The following is a 13,967-nucleotide window of genomic DNA, read 5'->3' as shown; positions in this document are numbered from 1 at the left end:
TTTTTTTTTTTTTTTTTTTGTCTCCGTGGTTCCCCGGTGGCAGATCCCGGCCGCTCTGCCCCGGCCGTGCGCCTTCGCCCCGCGCCCGACGGACGGCAGCCCCCGACGGAGGGATGTTTCTGTCTTTGGTTATCTAGCTGTATGAGTGTTGTGGAGCCATCATAAAGCTAGATAACCGAAAGTAGAAATGACTTCCAGACCTGCACGCCCGGGGGAAGCGGCTGCAGCAGCACCAGCGGCCCCGCAGCCCGCAGCAGCCCCGCCCGCCGCCCTCCGCCCGCCACCTCGGGGCTCCAGGTAAGCGCCCGCCCCGTCGGGCCGCTCCGCCGCGCTCCGGGCAGCGGTAACCGCGGCTTCGCTGCGCCGGGAGGGAGGGACGGGGGAGCCCCGTGCACACGCGCTCAGCGCCAGGTACACGGAAGCTGGCTGCGTGCTGGAAGAGTCGAGCCCCCCGGGCTGCTTTGCTAACAAAGCCCCCCCGGCGCAGGCTGCGGTCAGACCTCGATGAAAACCCGCTTAGTGATATTTTATCCTCTCCTCCTCCCTATTTCTCCTCTCTCTCTCTTTTTTTTTTTCTCTTTTTCGGCTTTGGGCTTGATCCCGGCCTCCCCTAGAAGGCCAACTTGGTGATCATGCCTGCACTTTCCCTGTGAGTTCGCTGTTGCCGGGGAGGTCTGCAGGGAGGGGATCCCCAGGACGGGTCCCGCAGCCCGGTGCTCCCCTCCGGCAGCGCAGGCACAGAGCCTCCCGCACCTCCGCCGCGAGCCCCAGAAGTTGGAGCGTAATATGTATTACAATGTCTGGCAAATAATAGGAAAAAAAAAAAAAAAAAAAGGAAAGAAAGAAAGAAAAGAAAAAAAAAAAAAAAAGCAATTGGCAAATCTGCATTCCGTTCCCATGGCGACACAAAGCACCGCGCTCTCCGCCGAGCCGCCCCGGCACGTTTTTGCAGCCGGCGTGGGGCGAGCACCCCCGGTTGGGTTTGGGGTCCCCGGGCCCCCCTTGGGGCACCCATGGGGTGCGGCCGCAGCCCTTCGCCCGGTGCCCGCGGGGACGGTCCCGGCGTGACAACCCCGGGGGTGGCTGCAGAGGGAGCCGTCCCCGCCGCCTTCCCGGGGCCGTTCGCTGCCCCCGCGGTGCGGGAGAGGAACGAGATGGGCAGGATGCTGCCGCGCTCCCTCTGCTTGCATGTATGGGTGCGGGTGCCCGGCCCCGTCCTTTTGGCAGAGAGGAGAGGGCAGCATCGGGGCCTGAGCCCGCACTCATCTGGGTGCAAGAGAGCGAGAAGTGGAAGCTCCGCACGCCCCGGGGGCTCTGCACCATCCCCGGCGCAGGGCCGGCATCAGCCGCTTCCAGGGCCAAAGCACCGCCGTCACCCCATCGGGAGAAAGGATCTCAGCCTGAATTCGGCTGTACCGTGGGAAAGCAAAGTTCCGAGGAGCGTTGTTAATAGAGATTCTAATGAGGAGTCATTGGAGAAATTAAAAAGGGGCAGAGAGAGACGGCGGCGGCAGCGCTAATTCCGCAGGAAACCTCCCAGGGAAAGGCAGCGCGAGCGGGAGCGCTGAGAAGCATGAAGGCCTGGAATTAGACTATCATTTAGGAAGCGTTACTAATCTGAAGTTACAGCGGTAATTCCGTGATTTGCTGGGTCCCACACGCAGCGCCAGAATTAAAGATACGGATTTTCGGGAAATGTAACTCAACGGCGGCTCCGCGGCTCGGCGAGCGCCGAATGAATCATTCATTCCAAAGGCAGCCAAAGACGTGTCATTAGGAGCCTGCCTCCTTCTCTCCATCTGGAATATGCACGCTCGATGCAACCCCAGAAATTGTGGAAGAGATCGGAGGTGGGAGGAGGGAACGCAGCCCTTTCGCTCCTCTATTACGCCGGTTATTTTTAAGAAATAATTCTCCAATTATTTGCACTAGGTCGTGTTTGGTGCTCAGTTCCTCTATTTATTTATTTTCCCTCCCGTGTGATAGCACCGAGTCAGGTGCAAGCGTTGCGGTGGAGATGCTTTAAAACTGGAGCGAACAAAGCGAGCAAGGTGCTTGATGAATGCATTTATTCCGGAGTAATGATTTGATGGGGGATGGAAGGAAGAAACATTCAAATTCCTAATGAATGTAATTCAGGGGGAAGCGCTGGAGCGGTGGTAGAGGAGAGCTGCGTGCTGGAGTGCTGCTGCATGGCACAGCCCAGGAGGTAGTTCTGTCCCCGGCTTTTGTAGTGGCAGAAGGTGAGCATTTAAAAAGAAAAAGCCAAGGGGGAAAAAAAAAGTGTGTATAAATATATATACACGCGTCTAATGAGTGTGTTTGTGTGTGTGTGTATAAATACGTACATATATATAATTTATGAAATAAAATGGAAGTGTGGCGATCAGTGTGTGCACGTGAACTCCCACAAAGGACGAGGCGAGCTCTGTCGCCTTGCTGTCGGATCAGGTGCTCAGACACCACCCTCAGCTCCCAGATTTTCCCTCCCCGAAGCCCCCTGCTCTCAGCTGATTGTTCGGCTGTTTTGCAGGGCTACCCCATGTATCCCAGAGCCGTTCCCCCAAGGCAGGCTTGAGGCAAGGATGGAGCACTTTGCCCTTCAGGTTCCGGGCAAGAAGAGCTGTGGTTGCATTTTTGCTGGGGTTTCATTCTTCGTTTTCACCCAGGCAGTTGGCAGCGAGGATGCACCCATCCCCACCACAGTGCCCTCCTTGCAGCCTGGTGCTGCTTCTCCGCTTTCTGCCTTCTGACGGGCCGCTCACCCACCTCCTTTGGGCATGGGATGAGTTTTGGCGAGCGGGGCCACACCTGAAGCATCCCAGCAGCCTGCACCCTGCTGGTGCCAGTGTCGGTGTCAGCCCCATCCTTCCTCTCAAATCCAGGAGGACGGTGCCTGCTGGTGCCCCCATCACCTGTGCGACGCTGCGGGCAGGGAGCAGAGTGCGGCCCCCGGGTCCCCCCGGTGCCGGTGGCGGTCCCTTCAAGAGGCACAGGGTGCAGTGCGGGTGGGGTGAGGTCTCCGAGGCCGGGTGTGAAGTCTTTGTTCTTCAGCAGTGCTGGGGGTGGGCAGAGGGAGATGGGGATATAAGGATCCACGCGTGTGCCTCGGGGGTAAGTGGAAAATGCCATGAGGGGATCGATGCCATGGGGCATGGCGCACTCAAGCTCTTTTCTTTATTTCTCTTCCCCAAAACTTCTCCCCATGCAGCGGGATGGGCTCATGGATTTGTACCCGGTGCCCAACCCGTGTGGCTCCAAGTGGGTGGGGACGGGGCTGCCTGGTGCCTGCTGCTCCAACAAGCTGTGCTGAATGGAGGCAGGGCCGCTTGGTTATGGATGAGATCCCATCAATGGGCATTTTTGTGGAATTGCCTGGCGATGGCTGGTGTGGAGCTGGAGGCCTGGCTCTGTCGCTCCTTTTGTCTCCCTGGTTCATCGCGTGCTGCCTGCACCCACCTGCCCCTGTGTCCTGGCTCTGTCAGTGCCACGGGGCTGTGCACGAGGCCCTGCCCAGGTCTTGCAGCACACAGCTCCCATCCCCTCAGGGCAGGGTGCTCGGTGGGTGCCAGGTGCTAATTTGGCACCGGGAGCTTTTCGGAGCTGTGAGCGGGAGGGTGCCTGCATCTCACACGTGGTGCGGGCGCCACGTGTCACCTGGGCGCTTTGTCACCCCAAATCCTCACGAGGTGCTGGGGTTGGTGGTGTGAGATGGTGACATCGCCTCCTGTGCCAGCTTCCCTCTGCCACCCTGCCCAGGGGTTGGTTTGCCGCTTTTTGGTGTTTCTTGCCCCAAAATGCATTGTCAGAAGCGAAGGTGTGCAGGGTGGGGACAGAGCTCCGGGTGCCGCATCCGTGTTTGTTCAGTGGCTCAGGTTGGGTTCAGGGGCGTTCCCCTGCACAGCTCAGGAATGGGGGTAAAAAAAAGAAAACAGGCTGGGGAGGAAAGCACACAATCTCTGTCAGTTAGCTGTCTCTTGGAAACTCGGCTTGCTGTTCCTATAGAGGCTTTCTCTTTTCCTTCACCCTGGTCTGGCCTTAAGTACCACTTTAAGTGGGCTTTGCTCATTCACATCCAGGCTCCTTAGAGCAATTGAGCCCGCGGGGGTTTGAAAAGAAGGGACAGTCCCTCAATGGCAGGACCTTGGGCCAGGCTAATTGGTTTTGGTTCAAGGGGATACTGGATTTGTGAAAAGCCCAAAGCCATCTTTCCCACGCCAAATCCCGGCCCTTCAGAGGGGGAAGTGAGGGGTGCCAGGTGGGGAAGGAGCTGAAAGAAGGGTGATGTGCTTGGAGCTCCGTCACCGCCCCGGCACCCGCCAGCCCCGGCAGGGACGGGCACCCCGCGGTGGCACAGGGTCGGGTCCCTGCTCTATGGGTACGGGTCTCTGCTCTGTGGCACCATCCTGCTTTCATTAAACCCTGGCTTCAAGGCTGCCACGGAGGCGCTGGGAGGAGCAGAAGGATGAGACCTGGGGAAAGCTGGCAGCACCAAATCGCTTGTGTGCGTGTCTTTTATGTCCCATTTTGGTTTGGGATTTTATTTTTTCCCCTTACGCTGAATCTCCCTGGCACCATTCCAACAGTCCCACGACCTTTACTCTCCCAGATCCATAAAAAATCACTTAATTATTGGGCCGAAAATCAAGGCTTGGAAACAAAGCCAGCTTATGGGACCATCATTTCTTGATGTATTTCCTGCGAGGACATATTTCTGGGCACCTTCAGAGCCGTGCGCGCAGCATGTTGGATATGAGATATCAAGGCATTATTTATTGAGGAAGTCTTCACACTCCCTCATCTGTTATAATTAACTGATGACATTTTTTTCTTAGGTTCAAAATATGGTGAAAAAGTATAATTAGCGCGAAGCTGAGGCACTGCATTAAAATGTCTCCTATAGTTAATGTAAGATCGTGCTGCTATTTATTATAGGAGGGGTAGGCTCTGACCTCTGTGTTGCCTAACACTTTTTATTGTAAAGATTCTTGAACTTTTTTTTTCTCTTTTTGAGACCCTCTGACACTGCCATTGTTTGCTGCGGGCCCTTGAAATTCGGCGGGGGGAAGCTGTTCGGCGAGAGCGATGCCTATTCTTTGTCCCCTAAATTCCTTTCAGGTTTAGCTGAATTATGAATCATTCAGAATCGCAATTTCCCTTCGGTTGCCTCTTTGAGGCGGGGGAAAAAAAAATGAATGCGTTGTTTCTCTGGAATAATAATCACAACAAACCAGGAGCACGGTGCCCTGGCACAGCTGGCTTGGATGGGAGAACCATCACGACCGCCTCTACGAGCCCCCTCCACATCCAACCCATCTGCACCTCAATCTCCCGGCACCAAACTCCTCCAGGTCCCGGTGCTGGAAGGAAAAAAATTGCATTTGTGTGCATGGGTCCTGCCAGCCCCAGCGGTTTGCCTTCCTGCACCGCCGACCCCGGGAGAGCAGCCTTCTGCCGCTGCCAGATAACATTAGCTCTGTATTTCATAGTGGCAGAAATCTGTGCCGAGGCTCCGGGCTCGAAATCCCTCTCCCCGCGATGAGTATGGGGCGGAGGGAGGGGAATTTGCTACACTTGCGTACAATTGGTTTTTTTTTTTTTTTTGCTTTTTTTTTTTTCTTTTTGCTTATATAAACAATGTATTATTTATTAGGCATAAATAATACATTTTCTGTATGTTTAGAATGCACGTGATTTCTGCAGATTAAAAATGTACGGGGTTTAAGGCACCGAACCAAGAGCTCGCAGGTCGGGGTGCGCGACTGCGGTTTGGCCGTGGGATGTAATTCAGCCTCCGCTGCCCGTGCCCATCTTGGGCTGCAGTGACTCGGTCACAGCCTATTTATAGCTCGCTCCCTCTTACTCTGGTCAGGGTGGCTGCACGGAGAGGTGGAACTGAGGTTGCACGGACAGCCGTAAATTGAGCATTTCCGAACTTGTGAAGTGCTTGACCACGAAGTTCAAATGAGGCCTTTTCAGGGTTGGGTTTCTGCATGTGGCATTAACGGCATTGGTAGGGGATGAAAAATGCGGGGGTAGAGAAGCCATAGAACAGCAAAGCCCGATTGGACTATTGAAAGTGCTCTTTGAATAGGTGGGGGAGTCAACAGAGCCTACACTTGATCTGAGCTCAATGGCCAAGAAGATGTCTCCAAGCTGAAAGAGGGAAGCCTTTGTTCCGCCAGCACCAGCCTCGATGTTTTCTTTGCCTTTGGTTTTGCCTCATACACTCCTAGGGAAGTTTGGGCTCCTTCTCTTGAGGAATCTTCGTTGTGTTCATTGAAATGGCACTTGGGAAAGCCAGCGTGGCCCTAGGAGGGTGCACACGCGCGTGCTCCCGGCGTCACACCTCCCGACGTGCGCTGCCTGGGTCCTCGCCTCGCATGCTCCTTCTTCCCACGGAGCACATGTTGGAGGGAAAAAGGAGGCCTTTGTGCATTAAATGGGAGATTTGATCTCTTTTTTTAACTGCTGGAAGAATTTCCTCCACTTTCCTTTGGAGGTGATGGCGTGCAATGCAGATTTATCTTTGCTGGAGATGGCTTTCTTTTTCCTTTTCTTTGTTTCCTGGGATTTCTCTCCGTTCTGCCTTGCAATATCTGTGAGGACACGTTTGTCTCACTCTGTTTTATAGCAGAGAGGAATCCAGCAATTTTTGCCTCGTGGGTTCCTGGAGCCTGGTGCCGGCTACAGGGGCTGCTCCTGTGCTGGCCCAGTGTGTATCTACGTGCACCGCACTGGGGTTCCCATTGTGTGGGTGCTGACCGGTGTTCCACGAGCATCTTCTTCATAACTTTCCCCCTCTCTCCCGCATCTCGGTTCAGCAAAGGGCCTGTCTATCTGGATGCAGGCAATAAATGTCTGTTCTCACCCTGACTTCTGTTAATGAGATAGAGACAGGTAAGCATCACACATACCAACTTTCCTGCTCTCAGCAACATCAAGGAAACGGTGACAAGCTATTAATGGAAAGTGATGGTCTGGGTGCTAATTAGTGCTTCCTTTTCAACTTTTACCTCCATGTCTCCGCGATGCCCGTCCCAGCCTCTCCTTTCTCCTTGCATCCCTTTGTTTCCAGCACGTTCCTCGCTTATGGCACACATCCCCTCTCGAAGGGGCTTCTCTATTTTTTTCTACCAATTTCTTGCTACATCTCTTCATTCTCTTTTTGGGCATTTTTTTTTTCCTGGGTAATTGCTGCCTGTACTTCCTTTCTCCAAAAAATAAGTGTGGGGTCTGAGACCTTGGGGATTGGGCCACGCAAAGTTGGTCTTGAGTTTCTCACCTTCATCACTGAGCTGTGGTATCTGCTTGAGGCACTGGTACGTGGGGTCACATCACCCTGGCGACGTGAGGTCAGAGATCTGTCCCTTCTTCCCACAGGTAACGCTGTGGGGAGTCTCCCAGATCCAGTGCTGATGCCCAGAGACCGAATGGGATGGCTCTCTGCTGTGTGAGCCTGCAGGAAACGACAGGTTCTGCTAAACCCTAAGTGCTCTCACTTGCCACCAGGCCCAGAAGGGGCTCTTTTTTCCATCTCCACCCCAATCCCAGCTGCTGCAGCAGCGTGATGCCTGGCCTCAGCTTGGTGCCCACTGTCTCCCACATCTCTCTCCTGTCTCCTAGGCTCTCTGGCTTCTCCGAGGACCTGACCGTCCCCTCCTCACTGTTTTCGCATGGGCTGTGCTTTTCCTGCTGCCAGGCGCGTCCCACAGAGCCGCCTAATCTGCCCCTGTCATTCCCAGTCACAGGCTCGGCACACACCGTAGCTTTGTGGGGAACGCTCGCAGGGCAGCTATGGTTTGCATATTAGCTAATTAATTTTCATGACCAAACGATGCTGCCTGGTCTCCTGTTTATAGTCCTCGCTGCTCCCCTCTCCCTCTCCTTGCTGACACACACACACGAGACGACGCATCTGCTCCGAACGTCAGCATCCTTCCGCAGCCTTGAGACGCGAGTGGTTATTCTGTTGGCTTGTCAAACGCGGGTTTCCCAGCTTCATGGTACACAGGGGCCCCCTGTTTCACATTTGCTGATTCTTATTAGACCCAGTGCGCGAGGGCCCCGTCTCTCCCAGCAAAGCACCGCGCTGCATCCCATCCATAAATCCAAGCCTGGAACAAAGCCTCCTCTACCCTGCCCCATATTTCTACCCAGCCTGCCCGCTTTCCCCTCTCTCTCCCTTTCTCTTTCTCTCCCCCTCTCCCATGCTGAAGGTTTCCTAGTGCCAGGGAGATATGATAATTCTTGTGAAGAGAGCATGAAATGCCTCTGCTCTTTGTGTCTGTTTAATTCAATGAGAATCCCAGCCCCAGATGTCATGAATGGTGGGCTTTGTGCTGGCCCTTCCTAAGCCCTAACCGCCAGCCCTGCTCTCTGTCTTTCTTGTTTCCCACCACTGGATACTGATTAACAAACTAAATTATTTTTCCTCCCTAATGATGTTTTCCCACTTTGCCCACCAGGCTGGAAGAAGCCACGGGGAGGAAAGAGTTTGTGCAAAGGATGAGATAGCCAGGGAGAAAATTAAAGAGACAGTGTTTCTCTCTGGGCTCTGGCAGTGCAGGTCCGCTCGGCTTTATTTCCTTATTAGAGGACATGGTTGTGTCTGGCTGTATTTTATGTGGCTGTGTATTTCAGCCGAGGGGACGGGTTCGAAAGCATCTGCACAAGGTATGCTCTGAAGCATGCCAAGGTCCGTAACTCACTCGCAATTGTGTGCACGAGTTTGCAGGGTCCCAAATATAAGGTCTCTTTTCCAGCCCTTTCTTCATGAGTGATGTTTGGTAATTACTTGACATCCGTCCGTATGAGTAGGAGCCGCTTTCTAATTGAGACAAATTCTCTTTTCCTTAATCAGAGCTGACTGCGAGTTCATGGAGCAGGATGCCTTGGGAAGGGCTGGGACGTCTCCACCTGAGCGAGGAGAGGTGAGTCCCTGGGAGTCGTGCTGAAGGACTGCATCCCTCTGTGCAATGGGAGAGCAGCTCTTTTACCTGATCCCTCCCTCCCGCAGCCAGGTTTCCCAGTGAGGCTATTGAACCAGGGCCAGTTGTTAGCTGCTGCTAGAGAAGGCCAGCGGTGATAACCCGGTGAGCCTGGATGGAGCTGGAGGCAGGCGGCCAAGGCGGATTGTGCAAAGCCTACCTGCTTCCTGGAGCACAGCAGTGCTCCTCACTGAGCACCAACAAGGCTGTGGTCAGCAAACACCCACCTGGAGCTGGGAGAGAGTGTGGGTGCAAACCCATGCGAGCAGGAAAAGCAGAAGGGAGGAAGAGGGCCTTGCAGCAAAAATGGAGGGTTTGAATGGTGTAGCTGGGAGGTGGTATGAGAGATGTAGCTGAGAGTCATTGATGTGGGCAGTCGGTTTGGCATTTTGTTTTTGTTTGTTGTTCCTCGGTTTAGACGCAGGCTGGAAGCATAAACAGAGAAAAGGGTGTTGCTTGTCTGCACCCACCAAGCACAGCCACTGCATACAGCACAGTACCGCCTTGTGTACGGCCTTTGCTTCCCACTGCAGTCACATCTGACCCTTATTACTTCTGCAAGGTAGAACAAGGCAGGAAAAATGGCTGTGCAGTGAGTTTCTTCATGCGCCAGGATTTATTAAGAACAATAGGGGAAATCAATCCATCTATGTAGAATACATCGCAGGCTGCAATGGGATAAAGCATTTATTCCGCTCTTGAAGGGTAGAGCTATAACTCATGGGAGGCAAAACCCTTAGTGCTCTGGAGTCCCTTCCCTTCATGTGTGCAAAGAAATGCTTTAGCCCATGGCAACCTACCCGCTATTGAATTTGTGTGGAGGATCTGCTGCCCTTCCCCTCCGCCGGCCCCTTTTTGGAAGGCGAGTCACTCATTAAAACACACCTCTGGAAAATGAAGGGGCTGTCTGTTCGAAGGCGTCTCTTCATCTTGGCTTTATTTAAAACAGAAGAGGAGAGAACAGAAATGTCTTGGTGACGTAAAAGCAACCCCCCACCAATTTGGAGCAGAGAGATTAAACCAGTGCAGGTTTTGCTGCAACTTTCTGCTGATGCCCAAGGACCAGGCACAGCAATTACAGCAGAGAGGGGCAGGTTGGGTGTCGTAGCAAGGCAAGCTGATGCCAGGGAGAGCTGTGCCCTGTGGCTGAGTATGTCCAATGCTGGCTAGCTACATGTGTGTCTCTACATGCAAGTACTACCCTGTGCCCGGCTCTCTAGCTCGCTGCAGACGGCATGCAGAGCAAAGACTGGAGCAGTAGTTAGCAGGGGCAAAAGGTGACTCGGATTTGTTATAATCTTTCTGGGTGTGTGAGAGTGTGAAGGCGGGGGGGGGGCATTAATAGTGAAATGGTATTTTCACTAAGCCTATTTTCACTGGGTCTAATCTATCTTGTGGGAAGAGGATCTCTTCAATAGGGCAAACCCAGCGAGGCTCATGAGCTGTTTGGAGGGGGTCTGGAGAGCTGAGGAGCGTGGGCAGGGGGAGGCGTAGCAATTGAGCGGACACATGTCAGACAGTCTTCCTCAGCAGAGATGACTTGGTAGGTAGCGTGCTGTTGGGCAGATGGGGTTAATTCTTACACCCAAATCAAAAGGCGACCGAGGGGGGAATGTTTTATTAATGAAAGCAGCCCTTTGTGAGTATTCCTCCTGAGGCACGTTCCCTCCACCCGCTGCCTTCCCCCCTGGCTGCTGTCTGGCCCTGCGTCTTGCTCCTTACCTGCTCAGCTGCCACTCACTCACTGATGGGTTTCATCAGGAAGTGTTTCTGCATGTCTGAGTCCTGGGCCCCGGTGAGCAAAGCCATGCAGGAGGAGGGACAGGTCCTTGGCTTAGCCAGCCTGAGGAAAAGGATGTGCCACAGGCAGCAGAGCTTGGGCTCTCACAGGTTGTATGCCAGCCTATCACTTGCTGTGCGGTCAGCTTTTGGTGGTATCCATGATTGAGAGACACCACGGTTTGCAGAGCACAAGGGAAAATGCAGGTCAAAAGTGGGCGCCTCAGTGGGTAGGGATGAAGGGGACAACTAGAATTGGACTGGGGAGGTTTGGAATGCCCCCCTCACTTCCAGCTGCCTCGCTCTCCTGCCAAGGAACGGTCTCTAGAGAAAGGGCAGAGGAGCTGTTTCCATGCTCCAGAAAGCATTGCTGCCCGCTTCCTTGGGGGCACTGGGCAGCTTGTTGTGCCAAAGGACAGGGTTGTGCGAGGGGGAAGGGCTGCGAGCAGAGGTTATTTTCTGTCGCTTTGTTAAAAATAAAACAAAAGCTGTTTTATGACAATTGATTCGGAAGAAGGAGGAAGCGGAGTGCAATTCCCAGAGCGCCTTTTAGAAAGGCTCTGCATGCATGCGCGTGCGTTGTACGTGTGTCAGAACAGAGCACCCAAGGAAGGCCAGGTCGGGAAACCTCGCACGGAAGCGGGGAAGAGACCCCGGTGCATGGCTGCTTCCCTGAGGGAACCCCCGCAGGGCTAATGTTTGATCTGAGGCTCGGCTGTACTCCTCTGAAACCTTGGGATGTCAGGAGCTCAAAGGGAGCCTGGGACAGAAGAGGATGCTATTTGCATTTTCCTATGAATGCATCTATTTGTATAAATATGGTGTCTCTGTGCATGCGCACACCCCCCTGTGCATGCATTTGTTTGAAGAGCAACACGCTGTCCCCGTAGTGTTCTCCGCTTAGGGCCAAAATTGGTTAGTCTGAAATTCAGGCTCTTCCTGAAGGAGCTGTAACTCCCCTCCCTGCTCCAAATCCAGTGCTGCCTACGGACACAGGAGTCCCGAGAAGTTTTGCCATGCGATAGCGGACTTTCATTGTGGAGGATTGTGACTCCCCCTTTCAAATTTGCACAGACATCAAAAGAGTCTGGAAGGTTCAAACAGATCACAATGTAATCAAAATGCCAAGCCACCGTCTGTTTCTGCCTTTGGGTTGACAAGCAGGATTAGCACCCAAGGGAAGCAGGGTGTAATAGTGTTTCACGGGCACTGTGAACAGCCCAGAAGTGCATGGAGTACAGAAAGGTTAGCCGAAGGGCAGGTCTAGCTACAGACGCATGGTTGGGGGGCGGATTTTAAAGCAAGGAGTTGTACGCGTACAACCTCCATGGATATTTCCTTTACCAGAAGCAGGACTGTCCTGTATATGGCGATGTCATGCTAGAAGCAGTTTAAGCTCAACTGGAGAAAGCCGGTCTTGGCCTGGAATACAAGTGGAGCAATGAGCAGCAGAAACGGTTGACCTATAGTGCTGTCATGATAATGGTGGGGCTTTCCATGTAGACAACGCCAGAGTGGAACAGCCAGCCTGCCATCCCTTATGTTTCACTGTCTAACTGAGATGTATAACACAGCTTGTCTGTGTGCGGCTGTAATCGCCCTCTTGCCCGGGTAACGCGTGCTCTGGTTCTCAGCGGAGTCGTGGAGCAGATGCCAAATTTTCAATGTGTGTCATGTGCCTATTTTGCCATGCAAATAGCCTCATCTTGGCTAAAGACACATGAAATGCTTCCCAAATACTGCTTTTATGTGAGTAATTGCTATAGCCATCCTGAAGACAGCCCATGACCACGGATGAGAGTTCCTCATTCGGTGTCTGATATTGCTCGCTTGGACAACTGAACAACACCAATGTTTCCATTGTAAAGTTCCCAGTAAATGGGAAACACCAGGTGCAGCTTTGTCTGTTCTGTCTGTATGACTTTACCTTTTCCCTTCATAACTGATTTTGTTTTAAGTTTGTCTTAAATTTAGTACAAAGATTTAGGAAGGTTGTGTGTGCTTTAGTGGTGCCTCTGTAGTTTCAGTTCAGGATTTATTCTGTTTCAGAGAGGAGAAAGGCAGGATTCTTTCAGTATCTAAAGGGGCTGTGAGAAAGAAGGGGCCAGACTTTCTATCAGGGTCTCTTGTGATAGGACAAGGGGAAATGTTTCAGATGAAAAGAGGGAAGATTTATGGATATAGGGAAGAGGTTTTTTACAATAAGAGTGGTGAGGCACTGGCACAGGTTGCCCAGAAACGTGGTGGGTGCCCCATCCCTGGAGACACTCCAGGTCAGGCTGGATGGGGCCCTGAGCACCTGATCAGCTGCAGGTGTCCCTGTTCAGTGCAGGGGAGTTGGACCAGATGGCTTTGAAGGGTCCCTCTCAACTCAAACAGTTCTACGGTTCACTCTCCGGTGTCTGGGCAGGCCTTGGTTCCTCTCATGGTTCTGGACATGGGACCTGCCTGGCAGGACAGGCATGGCGAGAGCACAGCCACTGCTGTGATCGTGCACGCATGGCAACATGCACTGCCTTGTGAAGGAGAGGTGTACTGTGGTGAATCTCCCCACAGGCGCCGGGGTAAAGCCGTGGAGAGCTCCGCACTTGACGCTGCAAATGAACGTCCTGGCTAAGATGGCCGCATGCCCTGCCCATGGGCACACGCAGGCCTGCGATGGCGTCTCCTTGTCTCCCTTTGTCTTCAGGGCAGCAGCGTGGCTGCCCGTGCTTCCAGGCCCCAGGTGCCAGCTGCCAAGCAGAGGGCAGCCCGCAGGGGCAGGCCCTGAGGTAGTGTGGGCCCTGGCGGCCATTTTGAGGGAGGCGAGCGCTGCTTGTAAGATGGCCGCATGGGCATGAGGTGGGGTGCAGCGCTGCCTCGTCTTCACCACGCTGCCTCCCTCACGCCGTCCCCTCCTTATCTTGCTAATTACCAATGAAGGCAGAACAATAACGGGAGCTGGCATGCCCCAGTTCTTTCTCTGCCACCTCCTTCCTCGGGCGGAAAATCTGCACACACACACACACACACCCCCGCCCGCCAGCCCCTCTGTGATATTAATTGAATTAACATACTTCCTAATTTGCCCTGTGTTTTCCGCGCGCCGTCTCCCAGCCGCCTCGTCATGGCTTATCCAACTGGTGGGGAAGGAGCGGACGCATTCTTCCCCCTCCGCTCGTTTGGTTGTATGCGAAAAATCCTTAATGACATATAAAA

The 13,967-nt window shown here is 53.5% G+C and overlaps 1 long non-coding RNA gene across 1 annotated transcript in view; it reads left to right on the top strand.

Annotated features, from left to right (window-relative positions):
- The window catches only part of LOC110403925, a 32,126-nt gene continuing 18,172 nt past the window's right edge, over positions 14-13,967 (top strand). Inside the window, exons 1-2 of the long non-coding RNA XR_002441914.1 lie at positions 14-297; positions 8,864-8,933. This is a non-coding gene — a long non-coding RNA (uncharacterized LOC110403925). The remainder of the gene's footprint in view (positions 298-8,863; positions 8,934-13,967) is intronic.

This window comes from Numida meleagris, chromosome 9 (assembly GCF_002078875.1).
Source record: "Numida meleagris isolate 19003 breed g44 Domestic line chromosome 9, NumMel1.0, whole genome shotgun sequence".
NCBI classification, from domain to species: domain Eukaryota; kingdom Metazoa; phylum Chordata; class Aves; order Galliformes; family Numididae; genus Numida; species Numida meleagris.
The sequence above is the reverse complement of the archived record's forward strand: the minus strand, read 5'-3'. Positions and strand labels throughout refer to the sequence as shown.